We start from the raw sequence: 23,968 nt of genomic DNA on the forward strand, positions 1-23,968 counted from the left end.
GACAAGGAAGCTGGTGATAGGGAACACAAGGTTGAGTAAGGATATTGTTGATATGTTGTGAGATTGTTAACCATTGTCATAGGGCAACATTTATAGTAACTGTTAAATGAGAAACTATTTTGTTCTGTAAGCCTTCATCTCGAAAATAACAGCAGAATTGGAAGAACGTAGTCAATGTCACTGAACTGTGCACACAGAAATTTTTGAAATGGTGTATCTTTGGCTATGGGTATTTTCACCAAAAAAAAAAAGGTTGAGAAGTTAGAGGGTTGATATGTTGTGCGGTTGTTAACCAATGTCATAAAACAACATGTGTACTTCTGTTTCACGAGAAACTATTTGTTCTGTAAGCCTTTACCTGAAGTACAATAAAATAAATAAATAAATAAATAATGGCAAATCCATCTGGAAAAAAAAGTTGTCATCACTCACTAATTGCTCAGTATTCAGTACAGACATTTCGCTAGAATCAGACATTTCCATTTCTCTTGAGTTCAAACACAAACATGCCGCAAGTCTTACATATTACCCTTTTAGAGTTGGTTAAAAAGACCGTGGAAAAACAAGTTACTTATTATCATGAAATGAGGGGAAAAAAATCGCAAAGCAAAGTTCATTCCATTAATAACCATGAAAAAGAGGTTTTTACATCTCTGAAATCACACATTCTCTCAATCTAAGGCAATAAGATTTGTTCATCAAATTCACCTTTTAATCCCAAGTTCCCGTAGTTCTTTACTAGAAATTAATTAAAGCTGGCACATGGAGAGAGATGGCATTTAAACTGTAGCGCACTGACCCCTGAATTTACAGACATTCTGTTTAAAAAATATTCCTCAAAGGAAAAAGACCACCATGAACTTACAGCAAAACCAAATAAAGAAATAAAATGCTTCTGTTATTTCAAGAACTTCAAGGTGCTTTAGATGAACTCAATACAAAATAAGTATACAACTTAAAAACTGTCATTTTTCATGACCTTTCTAAAACACTCTAGTTTTTTCTTAAATTTCAAAAAAAAAAAAAAAAGAATGTAGTTTTCTAATATTGAGCACTCATACTTCAGACTCAGTTTTATTTTTGGGAGTTTCTCATACAGTCACAGTTATCTTTCGCTAAGTGTTTTTCTTATTTGTGTGTTTTTGTGTGTGTGTGTGTGTGTACAACAGCTACACGGCCAGGAAGGAAGATTATTCATGAATTTCTCAAGCACTCTGAAAATTTTCACTGAAAAAATAAAAACTTTTCTGAAAAATATCTTGGCATATTCGTACATTCAGAATTACTGAGGAATTCATTTCAAAATGAAATGATATCTCAGTGAGGAAAAAGTGCTTATTATTTTAAAATATGAAATTTTATATTTTGTTGCCCTCTGCATAGTAAACTAAGTTGAGAGGAAGAAAAAAATCTGAAGAGTCAGTACCAAATTTATATGTACAAAATCACAAGTGATACTTTCAACAACATTAAAAAATAGTTCCCCTAGAGCATTTCACCAATTCTTGCTACTCCCACTGCAAAGAATAAAGCCCCTCTTGAAGTCAGTGGAGGTAAGACTACCACTCGATGGTCAGAGTCTACCATCAATGATACGGGACAAGGATCTACAAGTTGGACTATTTTCCCAAAAGAAAATGCTATTTCAGATTTTAACATGAAAAAATATATATTTTCTGTGTAAGTATATTTACGTGCATTAATTTTACTAAAATGCAGAGCTTGAATCATCCCCAAGAAGTAAAGAAACAAAGTCAGTCTCAAATCATCACATAATACCTTACTTCCACATCACAAAGATGGCACTCCATTTCCAACCTACTGTCAAAATTCACAGTAGACAAACTGAAAACAAAGTGCCCACGATATTCATATTAGAAGCACCTATTTATTACACAGCTACAGTAGTGAAGCGGTCAAGCAAAAAATCACCTCCAAAGCCACGGTTGCTAAGCAACTCTTTCCAGATGTTCTGCAGCACTGATCGAGCATATTCCTGGTGCCACCAACAGGATTCAGAATAAACGTGAGTAACAACTTACCTGGTCTCTCCAAAGGGGCGGGGAGGATTCCTTGCTTACCTTTTCTGGACGGACATGGGAGACCAATCCTGTATTCATTTGGTCAGTTAGGTTTGGAGGCTTTTTATTTTTCCTCTCTTAAAACAAACAAAGGATACGTCCTGGTACCACAGGCTTCCTGTTCACAAGGGCAAAGGAGAGTTCTGTCTTGAGAAACACCACAGAGGGCTTGATGAGATGTTGGCCAAATCTGAACGACATTTCCTCAAAGTTGAAGTCTGAAAGAGAAGACGATTTAAAAAATGGGCATTTATAAAATTCAGATAAGAAACCTAAACCATATACCACTTTAAGGAAAGAAAATTCAATTTCTACAGATTCTTAGGTGCAAAGAGGGTGCCATTTACAGTGTTCCTCATTTAATGTCCACTACGATATAGTCTCGGTAAGTTCTCCTAACATATGATACTCTTGCTACATGCATTGCCTTGACTGGGGTTGGTGTTTTCAAACAGAAGCTTGCACGTAGACAACAAAACAGACTTTCCTCATAAATCTCTCTGCCCCTTCTGGTTGCCACCTTAACCCAGATCCACTAGGTCCCATTTGTCAGGTCATATTTATTTTCACTCTTTCATTTGATCGTTTTTGCTAAGAGGAAAATTTCGTTGTTAAGCATTGACTATAACCCTTCTAACTCTTAAACGCTTTTCTCAACTGGTTTTATCTTTGTTTATATAAGAGCAGTTCAGAAAAAATACAAACACTGTTTGACCTTGCCTACAATTACAAACGCATATGAGCATTCCTAGGGAACTATTATAGTACAACGTCCAAATTCAAAGAGAAAAGAAATGAGAAAAAGGGGAAAGGGGAAAAACAGAGTTCAAGACAAGAACAATCCGTGGTTGACACACAGTCAGAATGCGGCAAGCTATGCGAAGTGCTCCGCATATGACTTTCTGGGGAAAGTCAGAGAGGGGGATGGAGCGAGATGTGGCACTTGGCATCTAGGGTGACCCAAATCCATTTGATATCCAGACCACAAGGAATAATTTTCCATCAGTCAGATGCCTATATATGACAAAGCTCTTTTCTGAATGACTGAGACTCACCCTGTCTGGGAGATCACTTCATTTTTCTAAATCGGGAACCACCTTACCACCCAACTGAAGAAAATAGATCAATCCATGGAAAAACAGCAACAGGATTATAAAAAATGTCAAGTCAGAAAATGGCTGGCTATTTTATAAAGAAAAAATTCGCCTCCAAAGCCTGAAGTTGTTAAACTATTCTAATGTTCTCAACGGCACACACACACACACACACACACACACACAGAAGGCTACTCAAATGTCATCTATTAGCCAGGACTTGACACATAACAGGTAGTAAAGAAATAAGACAGAAAGTGCGCCTTAATGACACAGATACCGGTTTTTAAGAACATGTACAACTATCTCATAAAAATACAGGGTCAGTAAAGATGCCAAAAATTATCTAACACATTGGTTCTCACACTGGTGAGATGTTGATCCCTGGATCAGCAACATCAGCATCACTTGAGAACTTGTTAGAAATGCAAATTCTCAGGCCCACCCCAGACCTACTGAACTCACAACTCTGGGAGAAGGGCCCAGCAGTCTGTGTTTAATAAGCTGTCCATGACACGTCATGGGGTTGTTAACCATTGTCACAGGGCAATATGTGTACTAACTGTTTAATGAGAAACTATTTGTTTTGTGAACCTTCATTTAAGTACAAAAAAAAAAAGAATTATCTATGTGAGATCAAACTGACAACAGCAACTCAAAAGGTTTGATGGGAAGCCTAGGGGGCAGTGAGTTGAAGATAATGGTGATGGAATAATTTGGAAAAGGATAGTGAGAATAGCAGCACAACTAGAAGAATGTAATCGATGTCACTGAATCATACTGACTGTTCAATGAGAAACTGTTTGCTCTGTAAACCTTCATCTAAAGCACAATTAAAAAAAAAAAAAAAAGCAGGGGATTTAGAACCTGACCTAACCCGATTATCCTCCCAATCCATGGGCCCTTCCCTAGAGAATCCCTGCCAAGTAGCTGGCTAGCCTATGCTTGAACATGCCCAGCAATGGATAGAGTAATAACCATTCCTCCCAAGAGAGTTGACTCCAGCCATTACACAGTTTCTCTCCATACCAAGTCCATCTGTTTGTCATGGATTTATTCCTCAGGGCCCTATGAAAGTACAATGCAACTGGCAATGCTTCAGATATTTGGAGGTAATCATTTTTCATTTTCCCCAGTTTTTCTTTTTCTAGGATAAACATGGAATAGCATTTTGACATTTCTACAAACACCATTGATTCAAGTCACCAGCAGCTATCTGTGGTTTTGCCTCCCTAGAATCCATTCCCTGTAATTCTGACCTTAACACTTCAATTTTTCTTTGGGCAATTACTCCACCATATGCTATACGTGGGGCTATTCCTACTGCCTGGTTCTAGGGATGGGCAAGTGACACCCTCAGTATACCATCACAGAGACTGATTCAGGAGTGGGCACTGGACACACGATGAGCCAATCAAAGGCAAGGATGGTGGTCAGAGGATTATTACTAACCCTATGGGGGTGAAGGGTCTTTCTTTCTGGTACGTTTACCAAGCTGGTAGGACATGAACCTGGAACAGCTAGAGATTACTATCTTAATTATCTAATGCTGCTGTAACAGAAATATCACAAGTGGATGGATTTAATAAACAGAAATTTATTCCCTCAGTTTAGGGAGCCAGAAGTCTGAATTCAGGGCGCCTCTTCCAGCAGAAGTCTTTCTCTCTCTGTCAGCTCTGGGGGAAGGTCCTTGTCATCAATCTTCCCCTGGTCTAGGAGCTTCTCAGCACAGGAATCCTGAGTCCAAAGGACAATCTCTACTCCTGGCTCTTCTTGCTTAGAGGTAATGATGTCCTTCTCTTCTCTGCTCAATTCTCTCTTTTATATCTCAAAAGAGATTAACTCAAGATACAAGCTAATCCTGTAGATTGAGTCCTGCCTCGTTAATATAACTGCCTCTAATCCTGCCTCATTAACATCATAGAGGTTAGGATTCACAGCACGTAGGATAATCACATCAGATCACAAAATGGTGGACAATCACACAATACTGGGAATCATGGCCTAGACAAGCTGACACACATTTTGGGGGGTCACAGTTCAATCCAAAACAGTTATACTAAAAAGAGTTTGCCTGATATTCGAGCCAACAGTGAGGCAAGCACAGCCAAGACAGAAAGACCCAGGACTGATGACATTGTTTGAGCACCTGGATCTCACAATCCCAGAAGGGATTTGTTTCCCCTAAAGGATAAGAGCACAAAACTGATGGAAGGATAGGCTCTAGTTTATGGGCTCCTACTATCAGGGTTCCTGAAAGGCTCTTTGTTTTTTTCAGTTTTCTTCTTTATATTATCATTTCCCCTTTATACCTGATGCCCAGTTCCATTCCCTCCCCTCCCACCACAGGGGCTCACCTTTTCACAGTTAATGTAATGTGTATAATCCTCATTACGTGTCTGTTTACTTCTATTTCTATAGGTCAAAAACATATAGAGCTCTTACACGTGGTCTTCAATGTTTACATAAATCATATTATGCTTTAAATCTATTCTGCCTTTTTCTCTTACATTGTTTTATAGCTTCACCTATGTTGCCAAAAATACATCTAGTTCACTACTTATCATTGCTTATTCTTTCTCACTGCATTCCATTGTGATTTTTCTCATCCATTCCTCTAGTGCCTAAGAGGTAGATTGATTCCAGTCTATCACTACAAATACCACTCCGATGACCATCCTTGAATATATTTCCCTAGGTATTCATGCTAGAGTTCCATCACTGTGTTTCAGGTTATGTTGTTACTAGTTGCCGTTGAGTTGGTTCTGACTCATGGCAACCTTATGGATACAGAATGAAACATTGACCGGTCCAGGCCATCTTCACAAATATTGGTATGCTTGAGTCCACTGTTGCGGGAGCTGTGTATTTTGGGTGCCGTCCAACCTAGGGGGCTCACCTTCCAGCATTATATAGGACAATTTTCTATTTCGATCCATAAGGTTTTTGTTGGCTAATTTTGGGAAGTAAATCACCAGGCCTTTCTACCTAGTTTGTCTTAGTCTGGAAGCTCCACTGAAACCTGTCCACCATGGGTGACTCTAATGGTATTTGAAATACTGGTGGCATGGCTTCCAGTATCATAGCAACAGACAAGCCACCACAGTAGGACAAACGGATGGATGGATGGTGGTTATACACATACTTAATTTTTCTAAAATACATGTACCAGTTACATTTCCAGCAGCAATATGAGAGGATTTCTATTTTCCCACATCCTTGCTAGCACTTGATATCATCTGACTTACTAGTTCTTGTTGATATGATAGGTAAAAAATTTTACCTTAATTTTAATGCTTCTAATAGTGATGTGTGTCCATGTGTGTGCACACTTCTCTTTCTGTGAATTGTCAATTCATATAATTTGCCTTGTTTTCTATTGGTTCCCTCCCTTTTAGATTCTCATTTTACAGATTCCCTTGTATATTCTAAATATTGATCTTGGTCTATTAAACATTACAATTACCTTTCACCATATGTTAATTTTTCTATCGTGTCCTCCATTAAACAAAAATCATTTTGATAAATTCAAATTCATCATTTTTTATGTTTTTTTGCTCTGTGTGCCTAATGTAACAAATCCTTCTGTACCATAAAGTTACAAAAATATATTCCTGTATTTTCTCCTATCATCAACTTTATATTTACCCTTAAGAGTTAGATATTTAACCCACGTGGAGCTTTGTTTAATGTATAAAGTACAGAAACAGTTTCATTTTCCTCCATTTGAGAGCCAACCTTCCCGTCACTATTTGCTGAAAACGACTACACCAAGTTCCCATATGTACATAGGAAAGAGTCTGGGCTCCAGTCTGTTCTGTTCTGATTCTACGCCAGTTGCTGTAGAACAGAGGTTGCCAATTTTTTTTTCTTTAAAGGACCACAGCCAGTGGACCACACGGTCTCTGTACAAATTACTCAACTCTGCCATCGCAGCTTGAAAGCAGCCATAGACAATTCATAAATGAATGGGTGTGTCTGCGTCCCAATAAAATTGTATTTACAAGAAATAGGCTGCAGCCCGGATTTGGCTTGTAGGCCATACTTTGCCAACTTCTGCTGTCGACTGTCAATGCCTTGCAGAACGAGGTTCCCTCTTTGTTTTTCTTTATTTTTCCATTTAGATTTTAGACCCAACTCTGCTCCTTCAAAAACGTTCTTGCTCAGATGTTGATTAAAATTACACTGAATTTTAACCGGGAAATTTGACATCTTCATGATATTCAATCAAGCCATTTCTAATCCACATTTATGCTCTATAGTACTATCATAAAACTCTTGCAATAGTTTTAAATTTCCCTTACATGTTTTATGTATTCTTTCTTAGATTTATTCCTAGATAGCTTTTAGTTTATGTCGCTATTATAAATGGTATCTTACTATCATGATAGTCTGTAATTGATTACTCCAATACAGAGGAAGCTATTGATTTTTATATGTTGCTCTTACAGCTGGGAACCTCACCAAACTCTTGTACTGCTGTTAGTAGTTTCTGCTGATTCTCTTCGATTTTCTATACAAATGGTTTTACTTAGAAATATGACAATTATGTCTTCATTTCATTTCTTATACTGTGTGTGTGCTTGTCTTACTGCATTGGTCAGTATCTGGTAAAATGCTAGGAAGCAGAAATAACACAGGCATCCTTGTCTCATTCCCAATCTTAAAAGGAACGAGTTAAAAGTTTTGTTTTTTGATTATGAACGATATCTGCTGTAGCTTTCTAGTAGAAAGCCTTTACAAGTAAAAAAATATATATATATCTTCTATTCCTTGTTTGCTAAGAGTTGATTCAATTTAAAAAGAGAAAAAGACTTAATTTTATTAAATGCTTTTCTATAATATTGACCACGGAATTTCTTGTCCTTTGTCATTAAGGTGATAAATTACAATAAGAGATTTTTTTCAAACATTGAACCATCCTTGCATTTTTGTGGTTAATTAAACTTAATTACAACACATTCTTTTTTAATACATTGCTAGATTTGATTCCTAGAGTTTTTCAATCTTCTAAGCGAAGCTGATCAGAAATTATGTATTTTTTAGTAAAATTTACCTAATTTTTGTCATTAAAATCAAATTTAATAAGCTGCCTTCTTTTCTTTGCTCTAGAACAAGTTGTATAAACAGGAATTTTCTGTTTCTTGGGTTTTTGAGAATTAAATAAAATTCCCTTGTAAAACTGTCTGGACATCTTCATTTTTATTGTGGGGAGGACTAAGTTTTGATAATCGTTACAATTTACTTAATGGTTTCTGATTTACTTAAGATTTTTTTCCCTAGCATCAATATTATAGCCATATATCCTTTTTATATGTTTTAAATTTTATTGGTAGAAATTCATATTCTTTTCAACAGACTAGAAAAATAGAATCTGTAATTATTCATTTAACATATTTTGTCATCCTATAAGAAGTCATCCTATAAGAAGCCCTGGTGGAACAACATTTAAGCACTCAGCTACTAACTGAAAGGTTGGCTATTCAAACCTACCCACGGCTTTAGGGAGAAAAGATCTGGCAATCTGCTCCCAGAAAGATTACAGCCTAGAAAACTCTGTGGCTAGTTCTACTCTGTCACATAGGATCACTATGAATCAGAATCAACTTGACAGCACCTAACAACAACAACAGCAGTCATCTTGTTGGTGTTAGTATTTTACTCTGGCAAAAGGTATTGCCAAATTTCATTCAGTAAATAAATAATTGTCAATTGCCAACTAATACATAACTTAATGCTGGTAAATTGCTTAGAATAGTGCTTGTTACACATAACAGTATGCAATTTTTTTGTTAAATAAATTAGAAATAAATAAAACCATATATTTGGCACTGTCTGCCATTAGTTGATAGCCAACCTGTCCATATTAGAGTTTAAAACCAGAATCTAATTAAATAACAGAAATAACAGCTAATACTTACTTAGTGCTTTCATCATGCTAAGCAATTTATATATGGTAACTTCCTTAATCGTCTTTGCAATCTTATGAGGAAGGTACTTAATATATCAAAGCCTCTATGTATCCCATGATTATTTCTCATGCATCAGTTTCTAGATTTTAGAATCACCACGTTCAAAGGATATCGAACCTTCAAACCTAGTAATGTTGTTGTTGTTGGGTGATGTCGAATCAGTTCTGACTCATAGCGATCCTACGTACAACAGAACAAAACATTGGCCAGTCCTGAGCCATCCTCACAATCTTTGTTATGCTTGAGCCCATTGTTGCAGCCACTGTGTCAATCCATCTCGTTCAGGGTCTTCCTCTTTTTTGCTGACCCTCCACTTTACCAAGCACAATGTCCCTCTCCAGGGAGTGGTTCCTCCTGATAACATGCCCAAAGTATGTGAGACAAAGTCTCATCATCCTTGCTTCTAAGGAGCATTCTGGCTGTACTTCTTCCAAGACAGATGTGTTCATTCTTTTGGCAGTCCATGGTATAGTCAATATTCTTCGCCAACACCACAACTCAAAGGCATCAGTTCTTCTTCAATCTTCTTTATTCATTGTCCAGCTTTCGCATGCAGATGAGGCGACTGAAAACACCATGGCTTGGGTCAGGTGCACCTTTGTCCTCAAAGTGACATCTTTGCTTTTGAACACTTTAAAGAGGTCTTTTGCAGCAGATTTGCCTAATGCAATGTGTCTTTTGATTTCTTGACGGCTGCTTCCATGGGCGTTGACTGTGGATCCAAGTAAAATGAAATCCTTGGCAACTTCAATCTTTTCTCCATTTATCATGATGTTGCTTACTGGTCCATTTGTGAGGTGTTTTGCTTTCTTTATGTTGAGGTGTAATCCATATTGAAGGCTGTAGTCTTTGATCTTCATCAGTAAGTGCTTCAAGTCCCCTTCACTTTCAGCAAGCAAGGTTGTCTCATCTGCATAACGCAGGTTGTTAATGAGTCTTCCTCCAATTCTGATGCCACGTTCTTCTTCATATAGTCAAGGTTAGTGATGTGTATTGCTAAATATCTCTCAGGAAAGGAAAGTTTTCCAAAAATTTACATTCAACAATAGCATAGGGAGAAGGCCCATTATCCTATAACTTTGCCAACACTAGTAATTCTCTGATTCTCCAACTCTCTAATAAAAATATATCATTATTCAGGAATATAATATAGGGAGAAATGACTTCTTCCAAATGCCTTAGCTGAAACAATGGGCCACGAAAAACCAGGAAGCGGGACATGATGAAAAAGAAAAGAAATACTATTGTTTTGGATGAAAGAATACAAAACTTGTATTCCCTTTTAACTGGATAAAAAATAAAGGTGTTCTTCCATTATTACTGGGGGCGGTAATATTCACTCTAAAAATAATCTATTTTTATACACTGACATGATTCTGCAAACAGTAGGAACCTAGACAAACCCTAAAATGCATCAACATATTTTGGGGACATTAGAAGAAGCCATACTGCAAATGACTCCAGATACTTCCACCAACTGAGGAACATGTTTCTATTTCAATTAACTTCATTTAAAAAACAGGGGGCTCAAATGTTAACCAAAAATGCAAATAAACTTGAAAAGCTGCTGGCCTGTGGTTCCCAAGACTAACCTTAACGGAAGAATAACCTGTCATCTAACTGAGGAGCAACACACTCTCAGCTGGCTGGGTTCTCAAACATATTTTATTGATGCCTTGGAAAACAATCAATGCATACAAATGCAGTGTTGGAGATGTGCATTTAGGTTCATATAACTTGTAAAACATTTGAAAGCTACAGGCATATATCAAAATCACACAGAAACAATATTCCACAAAAAAGTGACAAATGACAAGTAGAACAAAGAGAAAGAGAAGACAGCCTGAAATGTCTCAGAATTTAAGCAAACAAAAGTGTACTTGTAATATTTTTATACAAAGGGAAAAAAATTTTAGTAAAGTATATTAAGTCATCAACCTATGGTGTCACTAAAGAAAAATTTTCAATTGTTAATAGGTCAAAGAAAATCCTGAAGTTTAGCTATTTATAAGCAGAAAACATGTAGGTATTTCAAAATTCCCACTGCTATTTCAAGATTTCAGTTCACCACTGGTCTCACGCCTTTGGGAGCAAGGGAGAATGAAGAAAACTGAAGATACAATAGAAAGATTAGTCCAGAGGACTAATGGACCACAACTCTACCATGGCCTCCACCAGACTGAGTCCAGTACAACTAGATGGTACCCGGCTACCACCACCGACTGCTCTGACAGGGATCACAATTGAGGGTCCCAGACAGAGCTGGGGGAAAATGCAGAACAAAATTCTAACTCACAAAAAAAGACCAGACTTACTGGTCTGACAGAGACTGGAGAAACCCCGAGAGTATGGCCCCCAGACCCCCTTTTAGTTCAGTAATGAAGTCACTCCTGAAGTTCACCCTTCAACCAAAGATTAGACAGACCCATAAAACAAAACAAGACCAAAGGGGCACACCAGCCCAGGGGCGAGGACTAGAAGGCAGGAGGGGACAGGAAAGCTGGTAATAGGGAACCCAAGGTCAAGAAGGGAGAGTGTTGGCATGTCAGGGGTTGTTAACCAATGTCATCAAACAATATGTGTACTATTTAATGAGAAGCTAGTTTGTTCTGTAAACCTTCATCTAAAAATACTTTACTGCTAAAAAATGCTAACCAGCAAAAAAAAAAAAAAAAACGATTTCAGTTCATCAGTTACTTTTCCTTCCCCCTGCCCCACCACTTACATATATATTTTTTTGCAACTTTTTCTTGTTTTGCATCTTTAACCTCACTTTTCACAGGTTCCCTCCCCTTCACCGCAAAGATGCTCAGGATCTGCCAACACTTAAATCATCTTCCTTTGAAGTAGTTGCTCATCAAACTCTAGTCATTTATTTATTTACTCAACAAATATTTATTACACACTCAAAAACTATTCTAGTGGTGAACAAGATGGACCAGGATCCTACCTTAGGGAGCCTTCTTGGTGCAGGGTGAGGAGCAACTGTAAGTAATGGAGACCACAAAAAAGTCACCAAGCAAGGTTATTTCCGATTGTGACTTGAAGGAAATAATCAAAATGCAAGAATAGGAAACAAGTTGGAGGGGAAGTGGTTGGTTTGGTTATCGATGGAAAGGGTACCTAATATTTAAGCTGAGACTTAAATGATGAGAAAAGTGTGTGAGTATCTTAGGGCAGAAGGTTCCAGATGGAGAAATCAGCAAGTGCCAAGGCAAGGATGAGCTTAGAGTCTAGAGGAAAGGAGAGTAGAGTGTTGTGGAGAAGTCTGAGAACAGGGCAGGCAGACAGGCGAGGGGATGGGTAGAGACCAGATCACGGAATGCCTTGCTTGGTGTTTCATTCAATCAGTGAGGAGAAGCTCAAGATGACAGAAATGTTAAGCTACAGAGCGCTCAGTGCTCAAATCTGATCGTTTTTAAAAAGATCTTCACTGTTCTACATTAAAATCATCTCAGCAGCTAAAAAAAAAAATGCCCAGACCCACTGCCAGATACTTGTTTTACGTTAAGATTTTCTTTTAATTGAGATATAATTCACAAACCTTGTAATGTGTACAATTCAGTAGTTTTCAGAACATCACAAAGTTGTGCAGTCATCACCACTGATGACTTTGAGAATATTTTCATCACCTCAGAAAGCAGTCCCATACTCATTAGCAGCCGCTCCCCATTCCCTCCCTTGTCTTAGTCCTCTCAACCATTCATCCACTTTGTTTCCTCTATGAATTTGCCTATTCTGGACATTTCATACAGACGAAATCACACAATACTTGTCCTTTTGTGTCTAGCTTCCTTCACTTACCATAATGTTCTCAAGTTTCATCTATGCTGTAGCATGTATCAGTACTTCATTTCTTTTTATGGCCGAATGATACTCATTGCATGGATAGATTACCTTTTGTTTATCCATTCACCAGGCAATGGACATTTGGGTTATTTTCACTTCTTGGTTACTATAAATAAAGCTACTATGAACATTCATGTACAAGTTTTTGTGTGGACATGTTTTCAGTTCTCTTCAGTATATACATAGGAGTAGAATTGCTGGGTCATATGACAACTCTGTAACTTTTTGAAAAACCGCTAAACTGTTTTCCTAAGTGGCTGCACCATTTTACATTCCCATCAACAATATATGAGGGTTCCAGCTTCTCCATATGCTCACCTACACCCCACCCAGATATTTTAATTTGTTTGGCTGAGACTTGGGTATCAGTATTTTTTATTTGTTTGTTTATTTTTGTTTTTAAGAGTTCCCACAGTAATTGTAATGTGTAGTGATGGTTAATAACCCCTTACTCCTGCCTGTTCATTGCCAACTTCCTGACAAGTATTTACACCTTCTGCTTGTACTAACTTAGAGCTTTTTGGACCAATTACATTCTTGCCACCCCACCCCTCAAAGTGACATCTCCTTTGTAGCTAACTCCACTAATGAGACAAGGAAAGACAAATCAGGAAGACATAACCTTCTGTTTGGAGCCCTGGGGGCATACCGGTTAAGAGCTTGGCTGCTAAGGAAAAGGTCAGCAGTTGGAATCCACCAGCCGTTCCTTGGAAACCCTATGGGGCAGATCTACTCAGTCCTATAGGGTCGCTATGAGTTGGAATCGACTTGATGGCAACAGGTATGGCTTTTGGGTTTAACCTACTTATATTTATAATAATCTCATATTTGTTTTCAAAGAATAGTGAGTGCACATACAAATAATATTTTGAAATCATTTGTGTGTGTATACAAATGTACATGGAGTCCCGGGATGGTGTGAAAGGTTAAGCACTCGACTACTAGCCAAAAGGTTGGCAGTTCGAACCCACCGAGAGGCACCTTGGAAGACAGGCCTGGTGATCTGCTTCCGAAAGGTCACAGCCTTGCAGGCCCTATGGGGCACACGTGGGGTCGCCACAAGTCAGAATCGACTTGACAACAACTAACAACATATGTGTGTACAGGAGAAATCTGGAAATTGATGATGATTTTCCTCTGGGAAAAAGGGTTTTGAGTCAATTCTGTCTTTTCTGCACACTTCCATGACTATGCCCTGACAATCTACTTGAAGGGACCATTTTCAAGCATCTGTGGGTAACGAGAATCACTAACCCCCTTCTCCCAGTAACCCTTTGGAGACAGTTTCTTTATAAAAAGTTCACCTGCAAAAACCACTGATTCTTAAATTTCTTCTTATCGAGTAAGAAAGATACAGAAAATATTATGCTGACTGAAATAAGTCAGTCACAGAAGGACACATACTGTATGATCCCACTTATACAAAGTATCTGGAACAGGCAAGTGTATAGAGACCAACATTCACTAGTGATTACCAGGGGCTGGAGGGAGGGGGAGATTGAGAGTCACTGCTTAGGGGGCACTGAGCTTCTGTTAAGGGTGATGAGAAAATTTGGAAACGTTCAGTGGTGATGGTTACACAACACGATAAGCATAATTAACGTCACTGAATTGTGCACGTAAAAAATGTTGAAATGGTGAATATATATATATATATATTTATCACGACTGAAGAAAGAAATATGCATGGGGTGAATGGATGACTTCTGTGTGTTTTATCCTTCAACTCTGATCTTGAATATTAAACAGTAGTATACGGGCAAAAATATATACAATTAAAAAGTACTTATAATGTCATGTTAACAAGTATTTCCTGCCAAACTAAATACAGATGGTGAAGGTCTGTAATACCAGCACCATATGCCTCCAGCCATTGATAAAATAAATACCCGGTGTTTGCTGATAACTCTCTCAGGTTGAAAAGACAGAAGCCTGGATTAAAAGAGACCAGATTTCTAAACTGAAGGACAAAGTATAGCATGGCTTTCCAGCGTGATGGAGGCTAAGAGATTCACCTTAACAGTGAAAATAATCCAAACCATGCCTTCATACGGACTGTAACAGCCTATGGGGGATGTTACAGGTTATGATATTAAAACAATCCTCACAGAAGAGAATCACAAGCTGGGAATCACCTTAATATCATGTACCCTTCCGGAGCAACCAAACTGTTGTAACATTATCTATTGAATTCCCACTTACACCATACTCTTTACACAATCATAAAAGACCCACCAATGTCCATATCCACAGGCTGGATGACGACACTGCAAATGTGTGAGGACATTACTAAGAACCGGCTCTGAAAGGCTTCTCTAGTAAATCCAGATCAACTGTGATCTCCCGGAAACAACCATATGTTAGCGTCCCTCTATCAGTGCGCAACAAAGGTTGAGACACCTGGGTCTCTTACTTTCTTTTCTTTAAGGCTTCATGCATATTAATAAAAACTACAAAAAAATAAAATAAAATAAAATGAAGGAGCATCAGAGCAAAATTACCAAATTGTGTTACACTGTAAACATCAACATTGACGATATTAAAGCTCCCACCACAAATGAATATAAGACAACGGGTACTATCTCTGCTCACAAGAAGAATGATTCCACCATTTTTTGACTAATGTAATATGTCAGGATTTTTGTCACAAAGCAATGCCGCTCATGGGTTTTTGCTAAAACAGAGTAGTAAAGCTAATTATGGTTTCCATTATAGCTACATGTCACTCATAATCTTTAAACTTACTTCTATTTTAGGTGTTCTCCATATTCAGCAATTTCTTCCAATATAATTGTGCTATTCACAAGATAATTACATGACTGCTACATCTATTAATTCAGTGTGCTACAGGTGGTACAACTGAGTAATGGGACAAGTTTAGAACTCTGCGTTGAACAATCTCCATCAATCCTGCTCAAGAGCATACGGATAACCCCGGTAGAAGATAATGAAACCCAAATCCAAGGCATTGAATCCAAGGCCATCTCAGACCATGCAGCCATTGATTTCCTCACAGGTGCTCAGAAGACATCGGTTAAATAAAATCATAAAAACTCAAACTATGGCCTCTATGCCATGTCTTCATTGGAACCAACATGGACAGATCTGACTACAGCAGCAGATAATCAAGAAAGGCTCTCACTCACAAGGTCTCAGAACAGTGCTTCCCCACTTCTGCACACTTGGCTACCAGAAGACAACAGAATAATGTAAAACATGAATTTGAAAGAAGTCAAGTCTTGGCCCTTCTTCTACCGTCAGGGCTTTTGCAACGCAGCATTATGCAGGACTCCATCCAGGGTAGTTTTGCCTTTCCACTGCTTGACAAATGCCTTCCCGATGGGTATTGCTGAGGAGTTCTTGGAGTGACGATGGCATTTTTTCCTCTTCGTTTTTTCATTTCCCTATCCTCTCACCGTGATAGGCACTCATCGGGGGATCTCCATCCCTACCCATCTCATTACCTCTTCATTCTATTTGTCACCATTTTGGAAATTCAGAACTCTTAATTATTAGCTTACTCTTATGAACAGTAATGAGGCTCCCCAGCTGCCTAACTGGGGAGCATCATTGAACACTAACGAGCAAGCAGACTGAGACCCACACCTGAATCCCGTCATGTGGTTCTATTGTTCAGGCCAGGTGGGACGTTTCTGTCTACAGGCAAGCTTCTGCAGGACAGCTGGAGTTTGCAGGGTGTCTATTATGCATTAACTTTGGTCTTATGATTCACACTAACTCAGAACAGCTTTCCTGTGTGGTCATACTCATTTGCATACTGGCTACTGCCTCCCTTATAATAATACCATACTGTTTCATTCTTCCTTGTCCTCCTCTTCACTTGTAAAAGGGCTTACTGGAGCTGAGAATTCTCAAAGGGAACATTAACTGGTCATTTTCCTACCACTACTTTTGATCTCCTCCTAACCGCAAAAGAACAATAAGGTCCTTACAGTTATATGGGTGTTCTATCTGCGTCCAAACTTTCTCTGCTCTCTCCGACGGTGTCCAGCACATTGCTCAAACACAAGAGGTGCTGGACAAATATTAATCGACATCTATAAAGCTTTCTGAGCACCTAGGAAAGACAGACCTGGATCCATAGGAGGCAGAAAGACAAAGGATGAAGAATCAGCTGGTCCTCCCTCAAGCTATGACAACAAAGTCTTTACAGTTAATGAGGGAAAATGGGACTGACCCCACATCCATCTCTTCCTGGACTTCATATCCTTTCACTGCAGCAAGAGTCTTACACCACTGACAACACACAAGTTTTGACTGAATGCTCCTGTGTGCTGGGTCCTACGTTAGGCACTTCTCCTGCATTGGCTCATTTAAATCTCAACAGTCTGCACAGTAGTTACTGGTGACAACAAAACCTAGAGAAGTCAGATGACTTGATTGAGGTCACCCGTTAGCTAAGATCCCAAAGCTCTTCTCAATATATGAAAGCAGCCATCAAGCACTGCTAAGAGAAGAGCAAGGCCCATTGAGGACCTGGGTGGGTTCTAGGGAATGGCAATACCTGGGAGGTGATAGAGGCCAATGGCAGAGATGAGGAGTGGTGGCATCACCTATGCGTGCAACTCTGCCTGCATCCCCTGTGGCTGCTTCCTCATATCCACAATGACCACCACATTGAACATGGTCTAGGAATTCCTGGACATAGGGTAGGGCTACCGGAGGCTCTCTTGTATAAAGCTAAGAGAAACCACATCTAAAATCAGTACTTGGGGATCAGCACTGACACATAACATGCCAGAAAGAACACCTCTCACTGACATCCCTGATGTAGAGACAGAAAACTTGTGCAATAACTTATTTAAATTTGGCATGTGTTAATCCTACTGATAGCAAAAAAACAAACAAAACCAAAACCATTGTTGTCGAGTACATTCTGACTCAGCAACCTTATCAGACAGAGTAGAACTGCCCCATAGGGTTTCCAAGGAGGGGCTGGTCGATTCGAACTGCTGACCTTTTGGTGAGCAGCCAAGCTCTTAACCACTTCACCACCAGGGCTCCATACTGATAACAAGAGCTAATATTCCTGCAGCCCTTACTATAGACCTGGCATTAATCTACATGCTTTATGTAAATGTATCACTTAATCCTCTCAATAGCTTCGTAAGGTAGGCATTTTCATCATCCTGATTTCACAGAAGAGGAAGCGCAGAGCACACAGTCACTTGCTCAAGCTCACACAGTGAGGGTGGAGCTGAGATTTGTACCCAAGCCTCCTCTCTACCTCCAGCAATGTTAAGAAAGATCTTCTGCCCACCCAATCAATAGCTGTACTTCTCTTTTTTAATGTAAATGATCACTCCAAACATCTATATCCAGGTGCCTGAGCAGAGGAGACGGCAGGAAGACCAAAGAAAAAGACGTGAATGTCAGGAAAGGAATTAATTTTCAACTACACTATTGTTGCTGCCCATGGAGTCCATCTGTCTGGTTTTCTGGAGTTGGAAAGAGATCATGCAGAACCCCCAAGGTGGCCCTGCCCGTTCTCTCAGGGTCAATGGACAGGCCAAGGGCATGGCCAAGCTCTCCTTAGCTCTCTAAAGTGCTCTGTTTTCAAATTATGGTATATTCATACAATGGAATACTATGCAACAATAAAGAACCACAATGAATCCATGAAACATAACATGGAGGAATCTGGAAAGCATTATGCTGAGTGAATTCAGTCCGTCGCAAAAGGACAAATATTGTATAAAACCACCATTAGAAGAACTCAAGAAAAGGTTTAAACATAGAAGAAAACATTCTTTGATGGTTACAAGGGTGGGGAGGGAGGGAGAGGCATATTCACTAACTAGATAGTAGACAAGAACTGTATTAGGTGAAGGGAAGGACAACACAAACTACAGGGGAAGGCAGGACAACTAGGCTAAACCAAAAGCTGTTTCCTGAATACAACAAAACACTTCGAGGGACAGAGTAGCAGGAGTGGAGGCCTGGGGACCATGGTTTCAGGGGACATCTAGGTCAACTGGCATTACAAAGTTTATTAAGAAAATGTTCTGCACCCCACTTTGGTGAGTGGCACCTGGGGTCTTAAAGCTTGTAAGTGGTCATCTAAGAAGCATCAGTTGGTCCCAACCCGCCAGGAGCAAAGGAGAATGAATAACACCAAAGACACAAGGAAAACATTAGCCCAAGAGACAAAAGGAGCCACATAAACCAGAGACTCCATCAGCCTGAGACGAGAAGAACTAGATGGTGCCCCGATACTATCAATGATCGCCCTGACAGGGAAAACAACAGAGAGTCCCTGATGGAGCAGAAGAAAAGTGGGGTGCAGAACTCAAATTCTAGTAAAAAGACCAGGCTTAATGGTTTGATTGAGACTGGAGGGACTGTGGAAGACATGACCCCGGACTCTCTGTTAGCCCAAAACTATAACCATTCCCGAGGCCAACTCTTCAGACAAAGATTAGACTGGACTGTGGGACATAAAATGATACTCGTGAAGAGTGTGCTTCTGAGCTTAAGTAGATACGTGAGTCTAAATGGGCAGCTCCTGTCCACAGGTGAGATGAGAGGGCAGAGAGGGTCAGGAGCTGGTTGAATGGACAGGGAAAATCCGAGGTGGAAAGGAGAAGTGTGCTGTCACAGTATAGGGAAAGCAACTAGGGTCACATAACAATGTATGTATAAATTTTTGTATGAGACACTAACTTGAATTGTAAACTTTCACTTAAAGTAAAATGCTATGTTTTCATCTGTTCACTTGGTTCACCCATGACATGAAAAAAACATGTAGACTTGGGGGGCAACTACTCTCCCAAGTGTGTGCATTGCTAAGGGTAATTTATGACAATTCTCATTGCCAAGTGGGCTAAGAAACACAACATAATAATTAAAAGGCTGACAAGCAATCACTAATTAAGTGTATACATATTGTTGAAAAATGGATTTCGTGTCCTAGGAAAATGACAAGTGTTCTCCCAATGTGGCATCTTGGAGCTTTGTATTCTTAAGCCTGTTGCTTTTAAAATAACGTTGAAAATGCTTTCCTTTGGCATTTGAACCCATGCATTTGAATCTTTGCCTAACTATTTTTTGCTTAAAATTTTTTGTTGATAATTTTTTTTTTTTTCCTTAATGGAATACATGCTGAATCATTAAGTATGTCTGAACTGAGCTTGTCCCTCTGGACTCTGGGGGTAGAATTGGTGGGACACACATATCCCTCTGGACTTTGGTGGATGCATATATCCCACTGGACTCTGGGAGGTAGTATTGTTGGGATGCATATGTCCTGTTGGACTTGAGACACTAATGTCCCTATGGACTCACGTGCAGGTTGCTGGGACACATATGCCCCTACAGGATTCACCACCTCATACAATACCTTATAAAAACAGTAATTTGCAGCACATGCCCATTTCTTCTGCTTCAAACCATTATATAGGTTTCTGTCTGGTGGCAGCACACACTGAAAGTGGAAAAGCAACTTCCCAAAAAAACTGAGAGGCGGAAAATGTAGGTGGGCGAACATATATCCCATTACTCATGAAACGGTTAATAATAAATATAAGGAAAGGCCAATGTTTCTCATAGAAGCTACACATAGGATTTAAGACAAAAATGTATCCCGAAGTTTATCCTAGTTTTAAATGATCTTGTTTAGATGACCTCTACCCAAGAGTCCTGCCGGGACAGAGCCTTTGTTGGCACAACTTCACTGTCATCTTTATAGCCCTTGCCTTTGTGTGCCACAGTGCAAGCTGGTAGAAATCACACATGGAATAGCTGCAGACAAGACAAAGGTGTGCACTGTAGACCCTGTTCCAGTTCTTTTCTCTAAGGGGGAAATACATTCTGAACTGCTCTCCTGTGATCTCCCTGACCTGCTTCCCTGTGTGGTGCATGCACATGGCCAAATGAAGACATGTTATGGTTCAGGTCAGAGTTTCACTCAGCATGCTCTTAGAATTCTAGGATAGCAGTATTAACTCCTCTTGTCACACTGTCCAGTAAGAACATTTTCTCGCTAAACACAAATTCCTATGAGTTCTGACACCAACACAAAGAATAAAAAATTATTGGCAACCTCACTGCCTGGTTTCTTCTACATCAGGAAGGGCCCACACCTGGGATTCATGCTGTAGATTCCTCCTCCTGCACCCATGACAGACATCACTAATCAACTGTGGCATGTTCTCCTGCAGGATTTTCTTAACAGCCTTTGGGGTAGTCATTACCAATCAATAGGAGCTGCTGCATGACATGACAACATAGTTTTCATTTCAGTTTTAGATTTTAGACTAATGCTCCAAGGAAACCTTTCATGGCGGTCCTGGGATGGTTTCATCCATTTCAGGCCAAGGATGTTGTAGCACATGTATCTTCTGGGATCTTGGCTCTTTTAATTAAGAACAGGAATAACAAACTTCTAGCATTGAAATAACATGTTCTATGATAATCTTCTGACTAATTACCTTGTTAATAAATATCTAAAGACTACGTTTTTCTCTGGGCTTCCAGCTTCCATGGGAATATTCTGATTGTGACATAATTTTTAAATTAGTGGGTTTATTCATAGTTTTATATTAGTAAATGTCAAGCTTCTTACTAATTAGCAACTTCCATAAATCTACAGTAGTATTAATTTTCAAATTGTACAGGGAATTAATCAGTGGAAAAAAAGAAATAAAGAGACAATTAAAATTTCCCCAGGGACACTTTTTTCTTTGAAATGCAGCACAAAGCAAGGAAACATCAGCCCGTTGTGAGGGTGCATTCAGAAAGGATTACAAAAGATGTGTCACTGTCACCGAGAACAAACGAAGGACCCATTGACTGTAATGCACTCTCAGTTACAGCTCAAGTCCCTGATGACATTTTACCAGGTTGCTGCTGTTGAGTTTTCCCCTCTTGCCTTCCATCTTGTTCAATGTACTTTTCCAGCCGTCTCTCGTTTAACAATGTTTTGTTATTTCTTCATTGCTGGTGTTCTTTCCCTCACTTTAGAGGGCAATGCACACGCTGATGTTCAGTGTTCAGATCCTCAAAAGCTGCCCCACAAGAGGTCTCTTGCTCACCAAGTGCTTGCTAATATCTACCTCCCCTTCCCCACTAGCCCTTTGAGAGGGTGGAAAGCCTACATATCTCGGGATAGCTGTTTAACCTCTCAGCTCTAGACCACGAAGCAAGCTTGTTCCTCTTAAAAGCTTTTATGCCATTTCTCTGTGAAGCCATCTTATAAACACTGTTAAACAAATCTGTTTTTCAACCTCTCCTTCAATTGCTTAAGCCTATGGCTAAGATGCTGGAGTCTTCCTGTGTTGGTGGCCATGGAAACCACCTGTCTGTAGCATGGCATGAGGTCCTCTCTTTCCCGGGCATGCCAGGCTGCTGGGGACAAGCCAAAGCATTACGTTCAGAAAAGTCAAGTACAGACATCCCAGGACAAAGGCTTCCAAAGGTTCCAGATCACAGTTAATAACACCAAAAATAAATTGTGACAGGCTATGCGGTCACGGAGAAAGTGTGCACAGTTTGGAAGTGCACAAACAAGACAGCGCACAGACAACTGGAGCTTCCTTTTGGGGACAACGTTCTACCATTATCGTGGCTATCAATGATTCCATCCATTTAAGAAGAATGAGGTGTTAACCTATTAGTCTAACACACACACATACATATAGCAGTGGCTCTCCTGCCATTCTGTCTTAGTTAAAGCACCCTGCTCACACTCCTGACGTAGACCCTCTCATATGCACTGTAAACATGTGTCTACTTCTCCATGTCACATACTCGATAACCTGGCCTGGTCTGCTTACTGTACGGAGACCAATGAGTCTGTTATTCATGAATGCGGGCAAGTTCAACAGAAAAGGCAGAGCAGAGCTTTTTTTCCCACTTTTAGGCAATGAACTTCCCACCTACTAGCATGTGAGTCATGGTCCAATAGATGCCAGGCTGTTACCAGGCAGGGTAGTTGCTACTTCTCCTGATAGAAGGATTGTGTGTATGTGTGTATGTGTGCACGTGTGTGCAAGAAGGGGGAGGGACAGAGAAGTAGAGACAGAGAGAAAGTGGAGAGACAGGGAGTTGCGGAGACAGGGTGAAACAAGGACAAACACAGAGATAGAGACTAGAGAGGGAAGACCTTACCTAGGAGAGAAAGAAGCTTCTCATTTTACGTCTCATATACAAAGCAGCCAGCACAGAGCTTGGGACATGGCCAATACCTAATAAACATTAGTTGAACGAATAACTGATGAGTGTACTTTTCCATGTCTCTGCCTCCAGTATTGGAGTCCTGGTGACGCAGTGGTTAAGAGCTTGGCTGCTAACCAAAAGAGCTTCAGCAGTTCAAATCTACCAGCTGCTCCTTGGAAACCCTGTGGGGCAGTTCTACCCTGTCCCATACGGTCACTATGAGTCAGAATTGATTGGACGGCAATGGACTTTTTATCTCCAGTATTAATTTAACATTTATTTATAATATCCCATACGAGCCTACTGTTGTAAAACAAAGCAAACCAGCATAGCAGTACACCTTTAAAGCATGATGTATGTGTAGGAATTAGAGATCAAATGACCCATCAGGCAGATGCCGTGATGATACCTATGGAATAGCCAACCCCACTCTGAACCAAAGAACAAAGTCAGTACCTGAGGCCACGCTCTCTATAGGGCTGTTCTTCCAAAGCCCCCAGCACACAAGTCACATTCAGCCACTTTTAGTCCACTCCTTCTCTCCCTTTCCTTCTCTGATTAAGCAAGTGAGGGAAGCAAAATCTTCACAAACTGCTACTGACAGGATGAGAGCTAGTCAAAGGATCTTTGAGTCTTTTTTTTTTTTTTTAAATCCAGCCTCAGATGATGATGAAATGGGGGAAAAAGAAAACCCTCTATTGAACTTGTTGAAAAGAGCATATCTGCCACAGCCATTTGGGCAGAAGACAGGTGAATAGCCCAATTCTTCTCACAGAAATGGAAAAAAAAAAAAAAA

The sequence above is a fragment of the Trichechus manatus genome, unplaced genomic scaffold (genome assembly GCF_000243295.1).
Source record: "Trichechus manatus latirostris isolate Lorelei unplaced genomic scaffold, TriManLat1.0 scaffold00001, whole genome shotgun sequence".
Taxonomy (NCBI): Eukaryota; Metazoa; Chordata; class Mammalia; order Sirenia; family Trichechidae; genus Trichechus; species Trichechus manatus.